Consider the following 27,027-nt stretch of genomic DNA (forward strand, 5'->3'; position numbering starts at 1 on the left):
CTGTGTGTGTACCTGCATCAGATGAAGTGCAGTAGTTCCGGAAAGTGGCTCTATACAGATGAATCCTACCACAGGTACTATGATGTATTCTGTTGAGGCTACCCTTGTAGAATACTGCTTGGACATTGTGAAGCAGTCTTATATAAGTTACAAGGAAGTATTTATTAACAATAGTTAACTATGTATATTTTCACAGTAGATATGTAGAGGACTTCAAACTAGGTGCTTAGACATTGCACCTCATCTCTAGACTGGCCCTAGCTCTAGTTCATATGCCTTCTTACATCATCGTGTGGGCAGTAGTGTACCCAGTCTCATGTTAGCCCTTTAGGTAACAGATCCTTCTATCACTTTTTCAAGGGCAATTAGGGATGAGCAACAAATGCTGGCCTTGCCAGCAATGGCAACGTCATATGAAAGGTTATATCTATAAAAAAACATTGAGCCTTCAAGCCTTCATTTTAACAGTCTTCCTATTCTTTGATGATATTGTCCAGGTTTCCCGGGTCTCAGGAAACACGACAAGTGAAAGCAGACAAGGAGAGTTGAACCCACAAAGTGATCAAAGAGGACCAAGAGGAGCAGAAATATTTCCACCAGACACAACAAGCTACCCAGTAAACCACCCCACTGCCACAATCTGTCTGCTTCCTCGCCCCACCATTGGACTTTCCCTGTCCTAATACTGTCAGAACCCGCCCCCACCCACCCACCCCCCCCACCCCCCCTCCCTCCCCCCCCCGACTACCATGGCCACCCCCCTTAATTAGTCTCCCCACTCCTTCAATGATTGGGACATCTTTTCCCACAATCAGCCCTCAGGTTTCACCAAACACAGACTATTTTACAACAATTTCATCCTCTATTGGCTGAGCAAACTGTTTATGCCCAAAGGATTTTCTTTCTTGGTTCCACCCAACAGTTTTTCACAGCAGTGCTGAGTGAGGTCAGGCTGCATCCAGCTCTGGGTTGTGAATGATTGTCTATTGTTACAGTCTATTGCCAATGTAACTTATGTTGATAGCGAGAGAGGCAATCTACATAGAACTTCATTCATACAACACTCCACTACCTCAAAAGGAAATAAAGCTTCTCTTCTCAACGTGAAGGGATTATCCTCTCACACAGCAGAAATTTCCAGCACTGTTTCAATGTCCTCTGAGTCAATGGTGCACATTCAAAGTGGGTCATGTAGTTATAGTGACATCTGATGGAAAGTCTTAGTAATGATTATATGGCACAAGTTCAATATAGAGTGACATTCCTTTGATGCACTCCCAGGGCAGGTACAGCACAGGTTGAATATAGAGCAAAGCTCCCGCTGCTCTGTCCCATCATTACACTCTCAAATAAGGTAAAGGACCAGTTAGATAGAGATTAATGCTTCTTTTACAAGGTCCCATCAAACCAGGACAGGTTCGGTACAGATTAGAAACAAAGTAAAGCTCCCTCAACACTGCCCCATTGCACAATCAAGATCAGTTACAACATGGGCTTAAATAGTATATTGGCAGCTGTGTTCTGTTGTTTTCTCTACATACTCTGACATTGTCTCTCTCTCACAAACATTTAACTACCAGACATCCCTCAAAGTCACTTTTTGACATTATGGGGCTGACAGAAGTATAATAACCATCTCCCACCAAATCCTGCCACACACTGTGCACAATTTGGTAGTGAACTTGAGATTGATACAGGTTTGTTGGGTTTAGCTTCTATTTCCAATTGCAAGCCCACAATGGAACGGTGCCCCAATTCTGAGAAGCCTCCACCACAACCAAATATTTTTACCTGCTGTTATAGAATTGATTTTCCAGGCAACTTTTCTTGGTGGAAACATTGAACTTTATTTAAAAGACAGCAGCAGCAGTTACATGTGCATCTAACTCCACAGCTAAAGAAGAACTCTCTCCTAGAGGTTCCCCGTGCTACAAACTGGTTGGTTTACACAGATCATGTGATCTTACAACACAGAATTATTCTCAAGGCTACAGTCTGAAGTTTATTAAACTACAATTACTACAATCCTCCCCCTTTAACTTTTCTGTACATTTTCTATTTACAAGGATAATTGTCTCATGATATTACAATATTTACACAGGTCATGAAATTATAAGTTCGCTCTTTCAGGCGATTTCCCGATTCGTGTAGAACATCGTAACTCCACGACTTCCAAATCTTTTGCAGGAACCACATTCTCTGGAACCACAGTAACATCAGGTACCTCATTAGGCACAGGCAGTTCAGCGTCATTCACTCCGACAAAGACATCGGGCATGTCTATCCTTGGTTGAACAATTTCAACAGGACTCACAGGTTACAGGTGGAACATTATTTTATTATGGTATCTCCCTTCTTCTTAAATGATCCACATGCTTACGGGTGATCCAGACCTCCACTTCTACATGGTATGACAATGGTCTGGTCATAGAGCTTACTTTACCAGTTAACCACTTCGGTCTGCCACTGAAGTTCCTTACATAGACTGCTTCACCAACAGTAAATTCTCGCTCACGATTATGCAAATCATGAGTTGCTTTTTGGTTCCCTTGATTTTTCTCCACCTTCCCCTCCAAACTGGGAAGTATCAGGCTTAGTCTTGTTCAAAGATGGCACCAGTAACTCTGCAGGTGTTGCACCAGTTGCAATGTTGGGGGTTGTTCTGTAGTGAAATAGGAAGAAGGCAAGTTTAGTTTCCAAGACTCACCTGTTAATTTTTTCATTCTCGTCTTTTATTGTCTTTTCGGAGCCTTCTTCCTTTTTGTCGTCTTCATTCTACCACAGAGTTTAGTCCCGTCCTTCATTTTGACTTCACTGTCAGGCAGACTTCTCTCAAGTGAAATTTTAATTTGTCTTAGTTCAGTGGTTGAGCTCCCCATGACTTCATTATCTACTCGCATCTTGGAAAGTTCTACTTTTTTGCTTTTATAGCCTCTTTTGTTTAATTCAGCTGCTTCTTCAACTCTTCTGACTCCTTCTTGTAACTGTTGATTTCCTCCTGGAAATTTGAACATTGCTGCATCTTCTCTGCCAACTGGTCCTTCAGCTTGTTCAAAGTCATGTTAAATTCATCCTGTTTCTCTTCATAATTTTCCAGAGGCACAAACTTTGACCTGAAGGATTCTTGTGTGTGAAGGTCTTTCAACAGGTTTTCCTTTTCTTTGCGAACCTCAGTCGCTTCATTTTGAATTCTGTAATTCATCAGGGTCTCCTTGAGTTTCTTCTGCTGTTCTTCCATGCTGCTGTTTAAGACAGACTTCCTCGGGTTGCTGAATGGCTATACACTCCTTTTTCATCCTGTTGTGGTCCTTGGACTCTCCAGACTCTTCCCGAAGTACCTTGCCTTGTTCCTTTTCCAACTAAGGAGCTTTACCTATTTCCTTTTGAAATCTCAATGGCCAATCAAGGTTAATTTCCCTCAACCAACTCCAACCTTGAAGGCTTGGTCTCTGCCTTCTAATACCATCATGGGTAGTTGTACTGTTTGGTGTCTATAATAAACAGGTACACTAGTAATGCCCTTTACCTGGATTTCTTTGCCTGTATACATTTTCAGCTTGGCAGAAGTCTGTTCCAAATTTAATTGTTGAGCACCTTAATTAAAAATCTAAAAGTGTGCTCTCTTACTAGTGGTAGAAGCATCAGTGTCTACTTCCATTTTTAAGGGTTTCCCATTAACCTGTAAAGTGACAGTGGTTGGCACTGTCTCCCCTACTTTCATGTTGAATAAGGAATAAACTTTAGAAATGGTTGCTTCTGGTTCTTCCACACTATATACTTCATTTGACTTCGTTAGTAGCCTGGAAGCCTGTTTTAATTTTGCTTTGCAATGTTTCAATATATGCCCTCTTTTGTGACAAAAATAGCACTCCACCTCTTTAAATTGTCAATTGTTGGGAGTATGATTGTTTCCACATTGATAACAGTTAGTTTTCGAATTTGCTGCTGAGCTGTTTCCTTTAAATTTTTGGTTAGCAGGGACTGTTTCCCGCTTCGCAGCGGACTCCCTGCGAAGGAAGGCTTTTCGCGCAACTTTCAGCTGACCGTTCCCGTCCCACTAGGAAAACGGCACCATTTTGTGCACCTTGAATCACTTGTGAATCCCTTACAGCACCTTACATTGCAAGCACTACTTCTAACGTTTTCTTAAAATCAAGATCCACTTCAGCCAACAAGCTTTACTGAATAGCATCACCCTGCACACCACAGACCAAACGATCCCTGAGCATGTCATTCAGGGTTTCACTGAAATCACAATCTTCCGTTAGTTGTTTTAATTTTGCCGTGTAAATAGGACCGGTCTCCCCTGGGGTTCTATTCCGTGAATTGAACCTAAACCTCTGCATTGCAACTGAGGGTTTGGGTTGAAAATGTCCCTTAACGAGGTCAACTAATTCACTGAAAGTCTTTGAATCTGGAGCACTGGGGGCCATCAAGCTTTGAATTAAACTGTAGGTCTTGCTCCCACAAATACTTAGGAGAATCGCTCTCCTCTTTTCCTCCCATGTGGTTTTGTTGGCTTGAAAGTAGAACCCAAGGTGTTCTGTATGTTGAGCCCAGTCATCTGTGGCTGATTCTGTCAAACTGGATCATCCGAGCACTTTGGCGTGATTACATGTCGACATGTTTCACAGTTGTACAATGAGCGACCTGCACCTGGCGAGCTTCACTTTGCTCAGGACTTCGAGGTTTGTTTGCCCACCTGGCTTTGGGCAGCTTTCGCAGACATCAGCACCAGGCTTCGCAGGCAGCACCACATCACTTATAGGGGGGCTCATGGGCAGGTCTCTACCTACCAGACCTGCTGTAAGGTGTGTGGCTATTCAACAGCCGTAGGGCTAGGACATGTTTGGGGAAGGGGGAAAAGTGGCCTCAGGCAAGGGAAAAGGTTGCAGGGTGAGGGCTGTACTGGGGAAGAGGAGTATCCCAAGGTATTGGGACATATGTTGATCTGTGCGAGTGGCCTCAAGATGTTGAGGGCTGAGAAGGCAGTCTCCAGAGGAGATGAGGCCAGATGGAGATGTGAGGATGTGTGTGAGAAAATGAGTGGCAGTGAGTGAGATGCCAGCGAATGTGTGATGGGCTTATGAGTGTGGGAGTTTAGAATGATGAAACGATTGCCTTACCCTGACAGCACAGATGAGATCATTCATCCTCTTTCTGCCTGAATAGCCAACTTCTTCTGTGCAGCATTGGCACTGACCACCACTGCCACCACCTCCCAAGCTGGAGTGGTGAGATTTCTGGACATCCTGCGGCCAGAGCGATGGTGGAGAGCATCATGGCGGGCCTCCGAAAGGCATTCCAGTGATGGGTCACTGAACTCTTCTTGGCTTTCAGGGCCATGTCTTCACTGGAGCAGTCCTGGGCTTCAAGCATTGAGAACTGTGTGTGTGGCTGCAATTCAGGTATGGCACCTGGAGTGAGGAAACGGTGAGGTTACAAAGCAGTGGGCAATTCAGAGGCCGCTTTCCAGCGAGACAAAGTGTTTCCTGTGGCTTCATAATTAATGACGGGTTTGAGACGATAAAGCGTGAAAAACCGCCATTGTGGCCGGTGGATAAAATATCCTTTTTCCTGCCCACTACTGCGCTTAGTGCAAATCTGGGATGATTCTGCCCCCAGCCTGGTCTGTATTGTAAACTGTCCATGTTCTAACGCTGACATTATACCATCTCAACAGCAGCAATCTGCTTGACCCTGAGCTGCCAATATAACCCCACTCTGTTGCCTCCATGAAAGTCTTTATTGTGTTAATCAACAATGAGGAAAGGAAAATACAATTGCTTAACATTACTTCTATCAGAGTGTAGCACAGTTCACAGAGCATAACAACTAATGCAAAAATATATATTGTGTTGCTGCCAGTCTATTACTGCTTCTCAAACCTCTTTGACAGCTAAAACCAGGGTCAAAGTCCAAAGTTTTGGTATTCTGTTGCCTTCTGGGGAAAAGGAAAATCACATGAGATCAGAGAATATAATTGGCAGCTTAAATTGATGAAAGAAGGCCTCTGTCCATTTCTGGACTGCTGCACATTTACCTGGATATCTGGGAATGCGAGAATGTTTTTTTGGAGATGTAGGGAAATAGGCTTTTTTTACTAGAACAGTCTAAGACACAGAAACCAACCATATTGAGAATAAAAAAGAACATAAGTTTAATGTATAGTGCAATGCCGTGTAGCTGGGGAAACCGCTATTATTTAAACAGTAAGTTTCGTTCGCTATAGAAACTCTCCAGAGTTGTAGCTGCGGCTTCTGTATTAGAAGGTTATGGGATTGAACCATGACATGGTAACTAAATCAAAGTAACACTTCGACGCAGTACTGGCAGAATGCTGCATTGCCTGTGACCCGATTCATCGGATGAGACATTAAATGAAGGTCCAACGGTCCATCGAAACGGCAGCAATCAGTATACAAATACATCCCTGAAGAGGGAGAGAGAGAAATTGCAGTAATCGGTATACAAATACGTCCCTGAAGAGGGAGAGAAACTGCAGCAATCAGTATACAAATGTATCCCTAACGAGACACAAAGAGTTGTCGTGCAGCAAATTCAGGCTGATTTTACATTGGATCGAGTTTCTGATATTTCAAATAGTTCTTGGCAGGACTCAACGCTAACATGTCTCTACTTGTTTTTTTTTGCCTTCACTGAAGCAGGGCTTTCCACATATCAGATCTAGCAGAATCTGACTTTGCTTCAACACTGAGCAATTTGAAGGGATTAAGTAACGTAAAATGTTAAATTTAAATTCAAAGAGAAAAGCACTTCTCCCTATGATTGGTGTAAAAATTTTTTTTAGCGGGCTGTGTGTTGGCTTGAAGCCTAGAGGTTGGGATTGTTGTTCACGCTCCTTCCTCTGGTGATACTTCACATACGCTGCACTTGATTCAGACGGTTGTTAGGGATCATCTCAAAATTCCATAATGATATGAAGCGTACAGAAGACTCTGAAATTTTACTTGTTTCTATGCAGACTGCACAGATACAGATGAACAATATCAGAGCCAGAATCTGGAAGAGGCGTGTTCTATTGTCAGCGTTACGTACTCCCAGGTGAGCCATAGCTTTACTTATATATCCTACCAAACACTCCCAGGTCATAGCTAAAAGCGAAAAACTGCGGATGCTGGAAATCCAAAACAAAAATAAAAATACCTGGAAAAACTCAGCAGGTCTGGCAGCATCTGCGGAGAGGAACACAGTTAACGTTTCGAGTCTGTATGACTCTTCAACAGAACTAAGTAAAAATAGAAAAGAGGTGAAATATAAGCTGGTTTAAGAGGGGGTGGGACAGGTAGAGCTGGATAGAGGGCCAGTGATAGGTGGAGATAGCCAAAAGATGTCATAGACAAAAGGACAAAGAGGTGTTGAAGGTGGTGATATTATCTAAGGAATGTGTTATTTAAGGGTAGAAAGCAGGACAAGCAAGGTACAGATAGCCCTAGTGGGGGTGGGGTGGGGTGAAGGGAAGGGATTGAAATAGGCTAAAAGGTAGAGATAAAACAATGGATGGAAATACATTTAAAAATAATGGAAATAGGTGGGAGAAGAAAAATCCATATAAATTATTGGAGAAAAAAAAGAAAAAAAAGGGGGATAGGAAAGGGGGTGGGGATGGAGGAGAGAGTTCATGATCTAAAATTGTTGAACTCAATATTCAGTCCGGAAGGCTGTAAAGTGCCTAGTCGGAAGATGAGGTGCTGTTCCTCCAGTTTGCGTTGAGCTTCACTGGAACAATGCAGCAGGCCAAGGACGGACATGTGGGCATGAGAGCAGGGTGGAGTGTTGAAATGACAAGTGACAGGGAGGTCTGGGTCATGCTTGCGGACAGACTGAAGGTGTTCTGCAAAGCGGTCACCCAGTCTGCGTTTGATCTCTCCAATGTAGAGGAAACCGCATTGGGAACAACGAATGCAGTAGACTAAATTGAGGGAAGTGCAAGCGAAATGCTGCTTCACTTGAAAAGAGTGTTTGGGCCCTTGGACGGTGAGGAGAAGGGAAGTAAAGGGGCAGGTGTTGCACCTTCTGTGGTTGCATGGCAAGGTGCCATGGGAGGGGGTTGAGGAGTAGGGGGTGATGGAGGAGTGGACCAGGGTGTTCCGGAGGGAACGATCCCTGTGGAATGCCACCAGGGGGGGTGAAGGGAAGATGTGTTTGGTGGTGGCATCATGCTGGAGTTGGTGGAAATGGCGGAGGATGATCCTTTGAATGTGGAGGCTGGTGGGGTGATAAGTGAGGATGGGGGGACCCTATCATGGTTCTGGGAGGGAGAGGAAGGTGTGAGGGCGGATGCGCGGGAGATGGGCCGGACATGGTTGAGGGCCCTGTCAACCACTGTGGGTGGAAAACCTCAGTTAAGGAAGAAGAAAGACATGTCAGAGGAACTGTTTTTGAAAGTGGCATCATCAGAACAGATGCAACAGAGGTGAAGGAACTGAGAGAATGGGATGGAGTCCTTACAGGAAGCGGGGTGTGAGGAGCTGTAGTCGAGGTAGCTGTGGGAGTCGGTAGGCTTGTAATGAATATTGGTGGACAGTCTATCACCAGAAATTGAGACAGAGAGGTCAAGGAAGGGAAAGGAAGTATCAGAGATGGACCATGTGAAAATGATGGAGGGGTGGAAATTGGAAGCAAAATTAATAAATTTTTCCAGGTCCAGACGAGAGCATGAAGCGGCACCAAAGAAGTCATTGATGTACCGGAGAAAGAGTTGTGGGAGGGGGCCGGAGTAGGACTGGAACAAGGAATGTTCCACATACCCCATAAAGAGACAGGCATAACTGGGGCCCATGCGGGTACCCATAGCCACACCTTTTATTTGGAGGAAGTGAGAGGAGTTTAAGGAGAAATTGTTCAGTGTGAGAACAAGTTCAGCCAGATGGAGGAGAGTAGTGGTGGCTGGGGATTGTTCGGGCCTCTGTTCGAGGATGACTCGGATGGGTTTGACCTAGAATTAAGTGGCCCTTTCAGACACTCTTAGGTAAGATACAGCATAGATTAGATACAGAACAAAACTCCTTCTACAAAACAAACAGGTACATCTTGGGTATTTATAAGCATTAACGGAAACATTTCCATCTTGGAAGATTGCTACATTTGAAAAAGAAGTAAGAAACCATTTAATTGAAAATTAAGGAAATAGCAGCTTGACCACTATCCCATCAAACATTCGCAATCCGGGAACAGTGTAGGTAGATACAGGGTAAAGCACCACATACACTGTGCCATCAAATGCTCCCAGTCTGGGTACCCTGTGGATTAAATACAAACAGAAGCTCCCTCTACACTCCCCCGTCAAACATCCCCAGACTAGGCACTGTGTGTGTTAAATACAAACAGAAGCTCCCTCTACACTCCCCCATCAAACATCCCCAGCGTGGGTTCAGTGTAAATACAGAGTAAAGCTCCCTCTACACGCCCACATCAAACATCCCAGAGTGGGTTCAGTGTAAATACAGAGTAAAGCTCCTTCTACACTTCCACATCAAACATTCCCAGAGTGGGTTCAATGTGGGTTACATACAGAGTAAAGCTCCCTCTACACTCCCACATCAAACATTCCCAGAGTGGGTTCAGTGTAAATACAGAGTAAAACTCCCTCTACACTCCCACATCAAACATTCCCAGAGTAGGTTCATTGTAAATACAGAGTAAAGCTCCCTCTACACTCTCACATCAAACATTCCCAGAGTGGGTTCAATGTGGGTTAAATACAGAGTAAAGCTCCCTCTACACTCCCACATCAAACATTCCCAGAGTGGGTTCATTGTAAATACAGAGTAAAGCTCCCTCTACACTCCCACATCAAACTTTCCCAGAGTGGGTTCAGTGTAAATACAGAGTAAAACTCCCTCTACACTCCCACATCAAACATTCCCAGAGTGGGTTCAATGTAAATACAGAGTAAAGCTCCCTCTACACTCCCACATCAAACATTCCCAGAGTGGGTTCATTGTAAATACAGAGTAAAGCTCCCTCTACACTCCCACATCAAACATTCCCAGAGTGGGTTCAGTGTAAATACAGAGTAAAACTCCCTCTACACTCCCACATCAAACATTCCCAGAGTGGGTTCATTGTAAATACAGAGTAAAACTCCCTCTACACTCCCACATCAAACATTCCCAGAGTGGGTTCAGTGTAAATACAGAGTAAAACTCCCTCTACACTCCCACATCAAACATCCCCAGAGTGGGTTCAGTGTAAATACAGAGTAAAGCTCCCTCTACACTCTCCCATCAAACATTCCCAGAGTGGGTTCAGTGTGGGTTAAATAGAGTAAAGCTCCCTCTACACTCCCACGTCAAACATTCCCAGAGTGGGTTCAATGTAAATACAGAGTAAAACTCCCTCTGCACTCTCCCATCAAACATTCCCAGAGTGGGTTCATTGTAAATACAGAGTAAAGCTCCCTCTACACACCCCCATAAACATTCCCAGAGTGGTTCAGTGTAAATATAGAGTAAAGCTCCCTCTACACACCCCCATAAAACATTCCCAGAGTGGGTTCAGTGTGGGTTAAATACTGAGTAAAGCTCCCATTACATTCTCCCATCAAACGTTCCCAGAGTGTGTTCAATGTGGGTTAAATACAGAGTAAAACTCCCTCTACACTCTCCCATCAAACATTCCCAGAGTGGGTTCAGTGTAAATACAGAGTAAAGCTCCCTCTACACACCCCCATAAAACTTTCCCAGAGTGGTTCAGTGTAAATATAGAGTAAAGCTCCCTCTACACACCCCCATAAAACATTCCCAGAGTGGGTTCAATGTGGGTTAAATACAGAGTTAAACTCCCTCTGCACTCTCCCATCAAACATTCCCAGAGTGGGTTCAGTGTGGGTTAAATACAGAGTAAAGCTCCTGCACTGCCCCATCAAATACTCCCAGCACACAGCAGTCAGGCAATAATTAATGAATTTGCAGTGAAAAGGCGGGATGTCGGGGAAGGCAGGGTAAATTGCTCTTTCACTCAAGGAAAATAAATGAAAGGAAGGCTGTTTCTTTAGTTTTGTGCCTTTTGAACAATGGTAGGCACTTTGCAGATGCTCCCTATGAGGCAGCAAAATGACTTCCTGTTAAAATGTGACGATCACAGCCCTCAACTGAAACTAAGGGTTTGAAATATCTGAGTAGCTTGAATTCACGGAGCAAAGCTCAGAACCAGCTTGTATCTTCAAACCCTCAGTGCAGCTGCCACCCACCGAGACCATCAGCACTCAAGGTAAGGGTCAGTCACCAGAGCCAGTTAGTTCCCTGTTTGAAGAGCCAAATGAGGTTCCATTTGTACAGCTTTATTCTCACTGCGGTTTGACGCGCGGCAATGCTGGATCATATAAACAGTGATACAGAGAACCAGAATGCTGAAGCAATGTTACCACGCTTCGGTTACTCTTAAGAGTACGGTGTGCAGTTTTATAGACAATGCTTTATAGAAAGTGTGTTAGCAAGTATACAATGTTGATATCAGAGATAAGTGACAACAGTCACGGAGTGACTCTTGGGAAATTCAAACTATTTCCTCGGAAGCAGAAAATGTCATGGAATAAAGAAAGGGAGGGGGTAAAAAACAATGTTCGGCATTAAATTTGATTTTGCTAAAAAACAAAGTGAGCAACTGGGCTCCGAGACCTGAGTCAAATTTGGTTTTGGGATTCATTTAAGTACCACAGGTGAGCTATGGTTATCAAACAGATGCCAAGTTGTAGTTCGCCATTTTTTGGGCGGGGGTTGGGGTTGGTGGCACGAGAATTGGTTCACTCCTACTCCGAACTGGCCAGCAGTTGAGTCCATGGGGGGAAAGAGGTGATCCGGGGGAGGATACTGAATGGACCAGAGTATTTATGGGCTCAGGAGGAGGAGTCCTCCTTCTCTCATCGTTGGCATCCTTCCATCTACATATGGTGCTGGACATGGCAGCATATCCTTTGGGGGTAGAATGGTGCACTTTTGCTGATGGCTGAAGAGACCTATCCATGAGAGGCATGTTCTGCCACAAGTGCTATACATGAGGTGGTCATCAGGTGTTATCGTGGGCTGTTGTTTTCAGTGTTGGCGACTGTTGTCAAGCAGCTGTAGCCACTGGTAGTTAGTGCCCACATCACCGGCCCACAGGTGATTTCACCACTTCCTTCAGTCATTGGCCTATTGTCTCCCAGGGCCTTCATGTCACATTTGCAAACATCCTTGAAGTGGAGCTTTGGGCGTTGGCTGGTTTGTCTGGCTCTGGCTTTCTGGCCATACAAAATTCTTTGGAAATGCGTCCATCTTTTCCTGCAAACATGCCTGAGCCAGCAAAGTCACCTCTACTTCAGTGCTTGCATACATGGGAAAGTTGCCTTTGAAAGGTACAGTCGCATTCATGATTTTGTCTTGCCGTAAGATGCTGAGAATGAGATGAAAAGCGTTGAGCTTCACTTCTTGATAGCTGGAAGCTGTTCGTGCTTCACAATCATGCAATAAACAGCTCAGAACAGCACATAAACCAACATCTTGTTCCTAAGAGTCAGCTCCTGACCTTTGCCTTCTCTGCAAACATGGAAGATGTTTTATCTGCATTCTAGGTCAGTCAGCAAGCTGTACAATCTGTCCAGACTGAAAGCAAAGGCAAAATTACAACACATCTTGATCAGAGAACTCCTCTGCGCTGATAATGCTGCACTAGTTGCTTACACAGCAATAAAGATTCATGGATTGTTCTGTAACTTGTTCTCCCTTCTTCTCCCGGGTACATGAAAATAAAGACTGACTTTTCTTTTGGAAGCTATTTGCAGTCACTTTAATGATCACTGGTTTAGTATAACTAGGTAGAGTGTGCTGCACGCTCTTCCCATTTGTACCTGAATTTCACATTCATGGTTCTACAACAGGCCCAAGGCCTTGATCTCAATGTTTTGCTATGATGTGGCAGGTGACGTGTGCCAGGAGGACCAAATCCACAAGGGAAACTTGTATTTATTACGAGAAGATTTGTGGGCTGAATTCAGAAGTAATGAGTCCACTAACACCTTTAGAGATTAAAAGACCAAATTAAAACATTTATTAACTAAAGAAAAGATTTCAAGTACATACATAAGATTACAGTTACTTAATACTATGACAAATCCCAAAAATCCTAATTAACCTGACTCCCAGCTATACGCCCCTTTTAAGGCAACAGTCCAAAATAGATTCCAAATTTGAATAATTGAGCCAGCAAGTTTACCACAGCACCAATCGACAGTGGAATTCCAAAGGCTTTCCTCCACCTTTGGTTACTGCACACAGTCGACTTCTGCTAAAGTGGCTGGAGGCTTCCCCAGGGCTGTTTTACAAGGTCCTCTTAGAGCTTACATGGCCTCCCAACATAGCCTTCCATTGTCTTATATATGCTTCTCTCTCTCTTTAATCTATAAATTCCATTTTTCTATATATCTTTGGAAATGTACTTTTCCCATAATATAAAAATCTTTCATGTTGCCAATATGGTCCATTCCTTCAGGAAAAATAAACATACAGCTTGGCCTTGCTTATCTTGTATGTTGTAAACTTCCTATCATCCCTTTGAAACCTAAACAACCCCTTCATGTATCTAAAAATGCAAATTTCCTTCACACCCTACATGCTAAGCCCTCATCCATGTTTACTCATTAGCATTTCAAATGCCTTTTACCCCTAACTTCTCTTGCTGATTTCAAGCTTGCAGCCTATCTGACTCTAATTCAATTAAACCACACAGGCAGACCCATCCACACTCACACCCATAAACCTACTTTACACTAACCCACAATAATGTAATGAAAAAATGTTAGTTTCATGACAATTTAAGGAGCATATAACTCCTTTTTCTGACCCTGTTACCCAGGATAACTAAAGGTTGCTTGATCCAATTTTGCTTTGGGATTACTTCTGTTGTAGTTCAGGCATGGCAGATGCAAAATTCGGGGGTTAAATGTTGAATTTACGGGCTGCGACTTTCATTTATATCAGCTCCTCAGGACATCCCAAAACACTTTGCAGTCCTTGAATTCTTTCTGAGGTATGGGCACTTAACGTTGAATTTTGCCTCGCACTACCAAGTCCCACTTCTGGGGCTGAAAGAGAAAGGCAACCCCAGGAGCTGTTGGCCCAATCAGAGGGCTAACAGCTCAGCAGCCTCAGCAGCACCACCACTAAAAGTGGCCATTGCTGAGGCTACAGCTAAAGGGAGAGGGTGCCTCAATGGCTGAGTGCCATTGAAGAGAGTTGAGATAGGTTTGCAGGGGCCAGGCCCCAATGATCAGCGTGGTGGGGGGAACTGGGGGTGTGGAGCACCGGCGATTCCATTGCTGCCTCGGGGCTCCTGTTTGGGCTCTGAATGCTCATAAAGGTGGACCGCCATGTGGCAGAGGCAGGAAATGGCCCTTAGTTGGTCACATAAGTGGCTCAAGAAGCCACTATGTGCCCTGTTTCCCACTGCTGGTTATATGGCATGGTGGCAGGAAGATTCAGGCTCCTCCCCTGATGTCTCCACCTGCCCTCTTGACTCCTGGCCCATCACCAGGAGGCTGGGAAAATTCATCTTTATTTTTCTGGAAATTCAGCAGTCAATTTGTATGCAAAATAGGTCCCATAAACAGCCCTTTTTTTCATTGGCTAACTTAGTTCAGTACCTCTAGAAGTAAAGCAGTATCTTCTCCAAGTGAATCCCTACTTGAAGTAAATGGTCTTCCTTAATAGACGGCTTACAACCTCTTCAGTTAAGCTTTGAAGCATTTGTTATTGCATATAAGCTAGTATTACCCAGACATGTTCTTACTCACTGGTAGAGTTCCAACTGTGATTAAGTGTATTCCTGGAGGTTTCATCATCTGACTTACTCCCAAGCTCTGGCCATTTGTTGGCCAACACATCCACCCTTGTGATGCATTGCCTTCCTACCCCAGTTGGAAGGCAAAAAGACTCATTACCCAACTGGATGATGCATGACTATCAGCAAAAAAGCCTTTTTCCTATTTTCAATATTTTTATTTCAGGTAAAGAGAAATTTTTAAAGAAAATGACAAAAAAAAACAACCTTTTTGAATGTCCTGATGATTGGAAAGGCCAGGTCAATCCTGGAGAGTTAGCAACCCTACTCACTAGCCTTGTTTTTACCTCATTTCTACCACACCTGTTTGCTGAAATATTTTATTTTTTATTTAATAAATAATTTCCCCCTGAAATTTACCATTTATTCTCGTGAGTAAACTACAAATACTAATGCTGGTTTGTTCTGGTTCTTGTCTTGTTGATGCACATTCAAGGATTTGTCAGCAATAGGTTAAGTAACTATATTTACTGGAAACTCACAGGTTTCATACTCCAATCATTCTCTGATGTCAAAGTATATCTTTTCATGCTACATCTATGTGGTTTCATTCTAATTCTTGTGGCCTTTGTGACATACATTGGTTTCCGCTCTGGTAATTGTCTCGGTTCTAAAATTTTCATGCTTGTTCTCAAATCTGTCCATGCCCTTGTTCCTCCATATCTCTGTAACCTCTTCCAGCCCTACGACCCTGCTAGACAACTGCGTTCCTCTGATTCGAGCCTCTTGCACCCCCCTGATTTCTATTGCTCTACCATTGGAAGTTCAAACTGTTAACATCTGGGCCAGAATTTTCAGGTTGGCGTGCGGGGGCGGGCCCCACATGCCAACATGTAAAATGACACGCGGTGACATCTGGCCTATGTCCATGTGTTGCCGTGCTCCATTGCGATATCTCGGTGGGCAGGCGCGCGATGATCTCCAATGCGCGCCCAAAATTAATTAACGGGCCACTTAAGGCCCTTGAGGCACCAATTGACACCGATTTTTTGAGAGCCATGCGATCTTCAGGCCATCGCATGGGCACAATGGGCAGGCGGGTAGGCCACATTTTTATAAACCTCATCCACGGGCGGGTGAGTGGGGTCGCGAGTGTTATTTGTTCGACATTTAATGTTTAAACTTACTCCTACTTGCCTGTGTGAGCAGGAATACTTCAAAATTCTTCACGGCTGCTTGGACAGGAATAACAGGCTTCAGGTCAGGGCTCTGGAGTAAACATCATTTCTGGGGTCTGCAGGTTTCAGGAAGCCTTCCCTTAGCCTGGGAATGGGAGTTGTGCTCTCCACTGGAGGCACCTCCTCTGAGGAGAAAAGGAGGGCCAGAAGGGGGACGAGGCCAGGAGTCCACATTCAGCCTCCAGGGGAGCCACCTTTGGGAGGAGAGGCACAGGCACAAGGGGAGCAGGGCCAACAGGAAGTCCAAGGCGGAAGGGGCTGCAGAAGACGCCACTGTCCTGCTGCCAGGGTATACAGGCGGCAAAGCATCTACCTCAATATGTTCGAGGTGCAGTGCCGAAGGAGACTCCATCTCTCAAGGGAGACAGTGACCTCCATTTGTCAGATGATAGGCCCTGAGATCTGTGCCAACTGTGCGGGTGGGCACCCCATGCCAGTGGTGTTGAAGGCCTCAACTTCTATGCCTCCAGCTCTTTCCAGGGATCGGTGTGTGACCTTTGCGGAGTCTCGTAGTCAGCTGTCCATAATTGTGTCAAGCAGGTGACAGAAGCTCTGTTCAGGCGTGCATTGACTTTCATCTACTACCACTGGGACAAGGCCAGTCAAACAGAACCAGCCAGAGGCTTCACAGCGATTGTTGGGTTCCCCCACATCCAGGGTGCTATAGACTGCACACGTGTGGCCATCAAGGCGCCAGTGGGTGAGCCGGGTGCCTTCCTCAACAGGAAGGGATTCCACTCCATGAACGTGCAGATAGTGTGTGATCACAGGATGCTGATTCTACAAGTCTGTGCAAAGTACCAGGCAGCACCCATGATGCTTACGTTCTGAGACACTCTTCAGTGCTCCAGCCCGGCTGGATGGTTGGCTGCTGGGTGACAAGGGCTATCCCCTCAGAAGGTGGCTCATGATGCCTCGCTGCCATCCAAGAACAGAGGCTGAGCAGCGGTATAATAGGAGACACGCCTCCACAAGGGCTGTGGTAGAGAGAACCATCGGTCTTCTCAAGATGCGCTTCGGATGCCTGGACCGTTCAGAGGGCGCACTCCAGTACCCCCCCAGATCGTGTGTCACGGATAGTGGTTGCATGCTGTCCTCTCCACAATCTGGTACTGGAAAGGGGGGACGCAGTGGACGAGGAAGATGTAGACACAGTTACTCCAGCTGCACACTCCAGCAGTGAGTCCAAGGATGAGCATGCACAGGAGAACGCTGAGGGGGTAGACACTGACCCGGGCATACTCCAGGGAGGCAGGGATACCTGGGAGGCTTTCGGCTAGCCCACCACAGTTGGACCTTCAACACAAGCCAGGGCTCCAGGCTCCATACTCGATACCTGAGAGCAACATCTGCCTGGTTAGGAACGTTAACTATGTGACTTGTCAATAAAGCTCAATGACAAACAAGTCACTCATAACATCATGGGTTCCCTTCCACCTGTAGGAGTAATGAAGCTCCCTGAGCCATGCTCACATATAAACATTTAATGAATTAACAAAATGAAGCAGAAAATAAACTGAATGCAAAGGTGTTAAGCATCACACCAACTTGTCATCAACTAATAGCGGGGCAACATAAAACCACCAGTGAGAAGCCCGTGCTGTGCATAAGATGCCTTAAGTTTACGTTTGCGAGTGCTATGTCTAGGTGCTCCCCCCTCACTGGCGCTGGCATCTGAGACACCCTGCTCACTCTGCTGTCCTGTTGCCTTGATGACCTTGGCGGGCGTCCTCTGGCCCTTGGAGCCTTTGATGGCCCCGCCTGGGAGGGAACAGCCAGTGCCATGGCTGGCATCTCTCCAGTCACCGCAGCCTCATCGGATTCCACAGTCACTGGCAGAGGGTCGGAGGAGCTGCTACCCTCATCTGGAGTGACCTGAGAGGAGCCCGCAGAGACGAGAGGCAGCTCCTGCACCGACGTGAGGTCACTTCGGACCTCCCTGCTCACCATTGATGGATGGGCGCTGAGCTGGGATACTTGGTGCCCAATCCATCTCCCACACTGGCACTGACCAGCTGAGGGCTTGCAGATCCAAGCGCAACCCCAGGAGGCCCTGATTGTTCTCCTGGAGGAGCCTCTTTAAGAGCTTCGCCACTCTTTCCATGGTGGAAGCATCGCAGTCAGCCATGAGGCTCATTGCAATGCTGATGCTCCACGTGGACTCCTCCAGCACGGTGACCAAGCCACATATTGCCTCATGTATCTCCACCAGATCCCCCCGCGTACTCTGCTGGACTTCCAGCATTCGCTGCCTCACAGACGACTCCAGAGGCACATCATCAGCCACCAACTGAACATGTGCCTGGTCCCCAGCAGTCCTCTGATTACCAGCGCCATGGGCACTCTATGTCTCTGCCAGCACCTCAGGCGAGTATGAAGTGCCTTCACCGCAGTGCCCCAGGACACTAGCCAACAATTTAATTCCCACCGAGGTGCTAGTATCTGCACTGGTGCCTGCCTGGCAGAGGTGGTGTGACGCTGGTGATTCCATTTGTTCTGGGCCCTCAGGTGTGAGAGGCGGCCCCTCTGTCTCCTTCTCCTGGCCCTGCTCCGGTGATGCTAAGAGGAAGAACAAGGGCTTTTTATTAGTTTAAGTGGAGACAATGTCAATGTGTATGCCTGGCCCCCGGATCAGTATGCGCTCATCCTTCCATAATCAATGGTCAACCCATGTTGGAAGCTTCAATCACTGAACATTTAACAGTGGGGATGGCTGCTGGGACACACATGGTGACCTCAGTGCACGGCACTCTTACCTCCCTGTGGCACACCTAGCTTCACCGCCACCGGTGGACCTGAGCGCACGGCGTGTCTCCAGCTTCAGCACCTCCTGCTCGTATCTGGTGATTATGGCCAACAGGGCCTGGCCTCCGCCAGTCCGCATCCACTCGGCAGCATTGTGTGCAGTCTTCTCCTGAAAAGGAGAGAGGAGCATTGATTGGTCCACCCTGTACCTGGATTCCCATCGCATCCCTGCCACGCCCACCTGAGTGAAACATTGCAGGGCTCCAGTGAATCGTGACCCCACAGCTGCCGCACACTCACACCAAGAAGACAGGGCTGACCCCCTTTGCTCCATTACATTTGCCACCACATGGTCTAACCTTGCAAAGCAAGGATGCACAAGCACATGGAATGCCAAGGGCAGCAGATGGATGGGTGCCCTGCCACCTGGCAGCTCCCCTCCCAGTCAGTCAGCAGCCTAACTTTGACATGTTTTGCAGTTCCAGGCTGCCCCCAAAACAGTAATGTGGGTGTCAGTCTAACACATGCTGTGGGTGCAGAGCCCATCTCAGCACAACCCTCTCAGGGTGAATTAGGCATGGGCAATATCTGCTGGCCCGCCCAGCGAGGGACACATGCTGTGAATGATTCAATGCTGTAACTGCACTCAGAGTTGAAGTGGCAGGGGGGGAGGGGGGTGCTGGGGGGGAAAGCCTACCCGCTGTGTTAAGCGACCTCTGCCAACACGGTACTCACTCTTCCCGAGCTCAAGAGGTCATTGAATCACTTGCAGCACTGGACTCACGTCATCGGAGCTGGCTATGTCTGCAATCTCCTCCCAGGCACGTTTGGTCAGGTGGGGGAGCCTCCTCCTCCCATCCCTCAGAATGAGGATCTCCTGCCACACTGCCACCTCCTCCAGGAGGGCAGCTAGGCACTCATCAGAAAAGCAAGGGGCACAATGCCCCGCTGCCCTACCCTCCTGCCTGGCCTGTTCTCCAGCAGCGCTCTGGGGAGCCCCTCTGTTGGCCATGATGAACAGCCTTTACAAGGCTGCCTGCGCGCTATTTGAACAGGCTGCCAGGTCGCCATTGGACCCGGCGCTCATTGCACTCCTGCCACCACCCGCCCACTCCCGCTGTCCTCGGGAGCCGCATTTCACGCTGGGTGGGCTTTAATTGGCCCGCTTATGTAAAACGGCGGTGTGGAGCCGATCATGGGTGGCAATCGGCTCCGCGCCTGCCCACATCTGCTCCTGAACAGCTTGCCCGATGGGGAGAAAATTCCCCCCCTGTAGTATTTTGCTTTTCTCAGGTCAGGGTTAGGTTGACTGCTCCAACACAGAAGGTGGCGCTTCCCAGATCATGCCTGTGCCAGCTAAGTGATGGCACCTGGGCTGTTATTAACAGTTTGAGAGACGTTACCTCTTGAAGCCAGTGGCGTTGGAAGGGCGGGGGAACTGTCCAGGCTGGTGTCCACCTTGATCTGAAGTTACAGCTTGTCCCAGGAATTGTAGCCCAGGTTTGGCTGCTGGTTTTGCGAGAAAGGATTTGGGGAGGGGTGAAGAGCAGGTTTGTGCAATGGTTTATGCATTGGTTGTTTACTTTTGGAGCCTGGACTTTAATCCAGCCGAGGTACAATACCCTTGCTTCCTAATAGGGGCTGGAATCACATCACAAATCTGCATTAACCATCAATTTAACTCCTTTGGCTGGTGTGGAAAATGGTGGGTAACACCTGCAGTGATAGCAGGTAGGATTTATAAAAAGATTTTGTAGCATTTTCAGATGCAGTAATATAGGTTTTGTAAAGAACTCTGATTGTTAGACATATGATTTTTATACCAAATTTCTTGATTCTTTTAGAGTTTGTCCCTCGATTTATGAGACAGTGGGATTGACATACCTGTCGATATGCTTGTGGGTTTGGCAGTTACACAAGTTGTTCTGATGAAACCTGATCAGGAGCAATCATTGGCTTAGCAGTGTTTTCCTAAAATATCCAGGTATGTAACATGCAAATCCTGCTTGTAGTATTCAATTGTTCAGTTGTTCGGTCTTTGATTGTGTGTGTCCGTCCTCTGAGTGCTATTAGTCAAACCTGGGTGTGATTACAGAGAGAAGCAGAAGCTAAACTGAGAGCAAGAAGCTGGAAGCATGAGAGAGCTGATATTTTAAAAAGCATTGTAAATAACCCTCCTGCACACATAGAACGCGGTGTGTCATCTCTACATATCCTTGAGGCTGAATACACAACAATTGGCGACAAGGTGGAGAAGAGTTTAAATTTATCAGATCCAGCACTTTTCTTTTCTTCGCTGTGAGATCCAGCCGAGCCATGGGCTTGATGGATTTCAGGGTTCAAGATCTACTTGCTCACTACGGGGATGGACAGTCCGGATGCAGCAGTGGCCTGCAAGAAGTCGATACTTGTACATTGTTTTGGAGGAAAAAGGCAGGCAAATATTCAAACAGCTCACAGAAGACACGTCATTGTTTGACACAACGGTAAGTGCTCTCAAAAAATACTTTGGGCCAAAGAAAAGTGTGATGATCAAATGGTATACTTTCTGCCAGGAATACCAGAGGGCCCATCATGGTCAGATACCCTCAAACATCGGGCCAAATTGTGGAGGTACCCATCAATTCACTACACCATGTCCAGATCAAGGGAAAAAGTATACCTCATGTTTAAAGTGGAATCACTTTGCAGAGGTGTGCAGGTTATTGAAGAAGAGGACTTTAGGGGAGTAGGAGAGTCTCCTCCTGTGAGAAAACTATGGCATGTGTACACCATTATAGATGGTTAAGTACCAGGTCATTTTAAGAAATGCTCAGTTGAGATTGCAGATATTTTAGTGCTGCTTCGCATCGATGTTGACATGAAAGTTTCAGCGACAAACTCTATCATCGTTATTCTTCTCGCTCCTGCAACAGACATTCTTCAAGCTTAAGATGACTATTATTCCAGTTTTTGGAACAATCATGGTTCCGGTACGTTACAAAAACATCACCCTAGACAGGTTCATGTTCCACGTAACCAAAGGCAGAAACCTCATGGGGGTAAACCTTTTCAATAAGCTTGACTTCAAACTTGAAGACCCCACTGGATCACAAATTCATTTGATGAAACAGACTATACACAAAGGTCCTGCCTTATTAACCAGATTTGGGGAGACTAAGGGGTATTATTATGCTCCTCATGTTGACATGTCAATTCCATCAGTTTTGCAAAATTTGACATGGTTGCCATTTGAAAATTTGTACCAAAGTGTCACAGGAGCTGAAACCACTAGAAGCAGCTAGTATAATTGAGTAAATCAACTCATCACTCTGGATATCAAATCTAGTCATTGCACGATGCAAAAATGTCAAACATAGAATATATGTTGACCTTAAAGTGATCAACAAAACAATAATTCCAGACAGGTATCCACTTCCTATGGCTCAAGAACTATCAGCATCATTTCAGGACTCCACAGTCTTCACTAAGCTCGACATGATATCTTCAGATACCACCTAGTGGAGCAAAGCTGGTATCTTACAGCTTTTATTCCTCACCAAGGTGTTTTCAAGAACACAGAATGCCCTGTGGACTAAATTCAGCATCCAGTGCTTTCCAGAAGATCATTTCTTCAGTCTTGTCAGAATTGAGGAGATCGTAACCTATTCAATGACATCATTGTCCATGGAAGGGTCAAAGCAGAATATGATCAGTGGTTATTAGAGGTGTGGTGCTCACTCAGCTTGAACAACACAATTTGCCATGCAGCAAGGACAAATGTATATTTGCAGCGTCTGAGAATGACTTTCTAGAGTACAGAGTGACAACAGCTGGAGTAAAGCCTACACATGACAATATCCAAGCCATTCATGCACTTCTGACCCCATCTAATGTGAAAGAGTTGACATCATTCCTCAGTGCTGCCAACTTTTATCACAAATTTGTTCCTAAGTATACAGAGTTTGCGGAGCCTCTTTGAAAGCCATTACGCAGGGATGCATGATGGGAAGGAACAATCGCACAGCAAACAGCATTTGACATGTTAAAGGCAAAGGTAGCATCTCTGTCAGTCCTCGGCATTTCAACTCACATGCGGAAACATAAGTCACAATAGATGACTAAGGAAATGTGATTGGAGTTGCACTCTCAGTACATTGAAGGAAGCAAACAGCCAATCACTTATGTGTCAAGCCTATTCTCAGAAACTGAATGCAAATACTGTACTGAAGAGCGGGGAGCACTAGCCTGCATCTGCGCTTGTGAACTTTGGCACATGTATCTCTATGGTATAAAGTTCACTCTCCGCACCGATCACCAAGTGCTGACTACATTGTTAGTCATGTCAGGATTTGATCATTGACCTCTATACACCTACAGATGGTCAAACCATCTTCATCAGTACACATCAAGGTTGAGTATCTCGCAGGTTCAAGCAACCCAAGTAGCTGACATGCTTAGCTGTACTACTATCACAGACAGGGTTAGCGACATTGAAGACTAAGTGATTGCAATGATTTTACACGCAACCGCAAATCTTGTTATGTGAGAGGAGTTGAAGGCAGAAGCAGCGACAGTGTTACTGCAGAAAGTAAGCCAGAACCTAAAAAAAAAGTGGTCTTGAGAAATTGTTGAAGAACTGTTCCCATACTACAGAGTATGCAATGAATTCTCATTGATTGATGACAACTGTAGCAGATGCAGAACTCAAGCGGTTATCCCAAAAGCGCCACAGCAATGTGCATTGCTATGTGTCCATGAAGGACATCTGGGTGTTTAGATTAAACAACAATCCCTTAAGCAGTCTGGTAGCCAGCAATTGATCAATGCATAGAAGAGATCTTTAAAAGTTGTGTGTCTACTTTGCTCAGTGAATTACCTGTTAAACTGTGTCCCACACCTCTGCAACTGACCTCACGGCCACCAAACCAGGTCAACAACTTCAAGTTGATACTTTAGGAGAAGTGCAAACAGCCCCAAGTAATCAATGTATTTTGCTTGTTGTTCATTATCTTCATAGCAAATGGCCGGAAATCACTACAATAAATTCCATAGCCGCCACTTCAGTGATTTTTGGACAAGTTGTTTACAAATTGGGGTTTGCCGGAGACTATCACTGCAGACAATGCAGACAGTTTGTTTTCAGTCAGTTCATGGGGTTCTTCGCAAGCTACAGAATTCACCACCATCTGACATCTCAATACAACTTGCAATCAAATAGTGACATAGAACGATTCAATAGGGTGATGAAGAATGGTCTGAGAGCCAGCATATCTGAGGGGAAAAAGTTTGAACAACCCATTCATATCCTACTTTGGACATATCGATCCACCCCACACTCTCTGATCAGGAAGATACCTGCTGAACTTACGAGTGGGTGTAAATTTTGTATGCTGCTGACCATTCTTAAACCATCACCGCTATCCAATGAAAGTGATGGAAAGCAGAAGAAATCACAAAGTGACAAAGTAAAAGCATACTTCGACAAGCGAACACACGCAAGGACACCATGATTTGAAGTTGGAGTTTGGGTTCACATCAAATAGCCAAATTGCAACAACAAACTTGCATCATCTCTATCAGGTTCAAAGCAGGTTAAGCAGTTGCTCAATGCTTGGTACTAACGCTTATCTGGATGACAAGTGGAACACAAGCTGCTTGATAGCGAGCTGACCAGGTTTTTTTGAGGACAGTGATTATGAGGATATATTTCCTTTTCCGATGAGTGACTGTGATGTTGATCATCTGCCTCATCAAGTTGATCCTGCGATACCATAACCTCAATTTTTCAGATCTCAGTACCATCATCAACAAACTTCATATCTCAAAGACAATTTCTGTACTTACAGAAAACAGATGCTCCAAACTCTAAGAAATGATTTAAAATAAGGGGGAAAGGATGCAGTATGCAATTGTTCAATTATTCATTGTTTTATTGTGCATGTCTGTTCTCTGTGTGCTATTAGTCAAGCCTGTGTGTGGTTACAGGTAGAAGCAGAAACTAAACAGAGAGCAAGAAGCTGGAAGTATGAGAGAGCAGAGATGTAAAAAAGCATTGTAAATAAAGCTCCTGCACACACACAATGCAGTGTGTCATCCCTGCAAACCTCTGAGGCACAAAACACAACATTTGCTGTGAGAACCTAGACGAATACAAGATGGGAAAATATTCATCAGTCAGGGCCCAAAATCTCAAACACTGAAAAGCCCCACGGTGTGGAATAATTCACTTTTGTTTTTTTAATAGCTACACAGCAATATTGGCTAGTCAGGTGGAATATGACTCAATGTTTGCTTTCTGTTTATTTACTTTATCCACTGCTCCTAGATTTGCTCTATCGCTTATATCTTCCGCCATTGTGCTGACTTTGTGTTTTCCTACTCCTGCCGGGAGCATGATGGAGATTTTTTTGTTCGTGGTAACCAAATCTCTTGGACTTTGCAGGACAGTCCCGTTGTTTGGCCTTTCTTCCTACGTCCCGGCAGCTCAAACCCTACCCTCTGGACACCCACACGACAGTCCCGACACACCCTACTGTGCCCAATGCATGCACATTAGAAAGGCCAGACAGGCCTGAGTTAGGCCTTCCTGGGATGCGCTTTGTCCTGGATTTTTTTCTGTCTGCCCTTTCTAATGTGCATGCATCAGGACAGTAGGGTGTGTGGAGGTTGTCATGTGGATGTCCAGAGGGTAGGATATGAGCTGCCAACATGAAAATTGTGGGGGAGGAACACCCCACCCCCATCTCTGCTCACAAGAACTCACCAGCATCCGCATTTCCCCACCCACCTTGGATACTGGATCTTAAGGTCTCAACAGTTCTCCCCCACTTCTCCAATCTACCCAGCTCCTGAGTCTCAAGGTCTCATCAGCATCCACTATAGCAAAGTGTCCCTTATTTTTTTGCCCAGAGTTGAACACCCTGTTTCCATCAGCACTTGCCTAACCCACATTTCAAACCAGAATATCCCCGGATTGCACATGGGCAATGCAGCAAGAATTCCATGGCATGGTGTTGTATATAACCAGCCATTCCCCACCTATTTGTCAGTAATATACTAAAGAGTTAGTGGATGATACACTTTTCCTGTACATTTTCTTTTATTCCCCTTTCACGATTTTGAGTCATAACCATTTGCGTCATGTATAACGTGAGTAGTGGGTGTCATGCATGGGTAGAACCTCTCATCTATTAAGACAGCTATTCAACCATTGATACCTGGAGGCATTGCTACTATGACAAACCCTACCATTCCTCAAGATGGGGCCACAGGTAGATTTCTGATGAGTCATCCGGACTCGAAACGTTAACTCTTTCTTCCTCTCCACAGATGCTGTCAGATCTGCTGAGTTTTTCCAGCAATTTTTGTTTTTGCTACAGGTAAATTTCACTGATTTTATATTTAATTAAATTTAGCATTATATTTATTTATGACCTTTTATTTATGACCCTCAGGCCTGCTTCAAGCCTTAGGCCTTCCTCTTTTTCGATGCCCACTGGGCTTCCCACCCAGTGCTACAAGTTTCCATTGATACATGGGCTCTTTCCCCCATTTAGCTTTGCCACTGCCCCAGTTGTGTGATCTAGTCCTCACCTACCCGCAATTTCCTATTTCTACCACTCCATTTCAATTTTCTGCATCACAGATTCGGTCATCAGTTAAAATACCTTGTTTAGAGAGGCATCACAGCACCACCTAGCAGTTGGAGCCTGTAACTACCTTGTGACAGTCAAGCGTTTACGTATGAAGCACTGTGGGTGTACCACATGGACTGCAGCAGTTCAAGAAGGTGGCTTGCCACCATTTTCTCAAGGGCAGTTAGGAATGGGCAATAAATGCTGGCCTAGCCATCGACGCCCATAGCCCATGAAAGAATAACAAAAGATGTTAAGAGAGTAATAATTGACAGAAATGTTAAGATTGGTAGGCAGGTTGATGGAGATTACTGTAAATGTTGACATGAAAATCATTACAGGGACTAACAGTTGTGGACAGGAGGTGGCACCTTGCTCAAGATTTTTAATAATAAAAATAAATGAATATTCAGTTAAAGAATCAGCTACTGGTTCTTAAAGTCTCTTGGAGTCTAACAGTGTCTTGCCTCAGGTAAACAATGCCCACTGAAATATGTGAATCAACCATTCATGAGGTTCTTTAGCGTGAAAAACCTTTAGAAGCCCAGAATAACCAAAGAGCACAGAAAATTCCAATCTTCTTAAGCTCTTAATTCTGTTGAGGACATTGATAGAAAACCATATGTTTGAGACCTCAGAAAACTCACAAA

The 27,027-nt window shown here is 45.4% G+C and overlaps 1 protein-coding gene across 6 annotated transcripts in view; it reads left to right on the forward strand.

The window, feature by feature from the left end:
• The first annotated feature begins 11,067 nt into the window (after positions 1 to 11,067).
• LOC144693681 (nuclear body protein SP140-like protein) overlaps positions 11,068 to 27,027 on the forward strand; it is a 77,872-nt gene continuing 61,912 nt past the window's right edge. For 3 of the 6 annotated variants that reach the window (XM_078563565.1, XM_078563569.1, XM_078563570.1), the window contains exon 1: positions 11,079 to 11,235. The gene's annotated coding sequence lies outside the window, so the exon portion shown is untranslated. Of the gene's footprint in view, positions 11,236 to 20,393; positions 20,471 to 20,605; positions 20,746 to 27,027 lie in introns of those variants that run through there. The other 3 variants (XM_078563566.1, XM_078563568.1, XM_078563567.1) reach the window with 3 other exon arrangements.

Source organism: Cetorhinus maximus, chromosome 19 (genome assembly GCF_964194155.1).
Source record: "Cetorhinus maximus chromosome 19, sCetMax3.hap1.1, whole genome shotgun sequence".
In the NCBI taxonomy this organism is placed as follows: domain Eukaryota; kingdom Metazoa; phylum Chordata; class Chondrichthyes; order Lamniformes; family Cetorhinidae; genus Cetorhinus; species Cetorhinus maximus.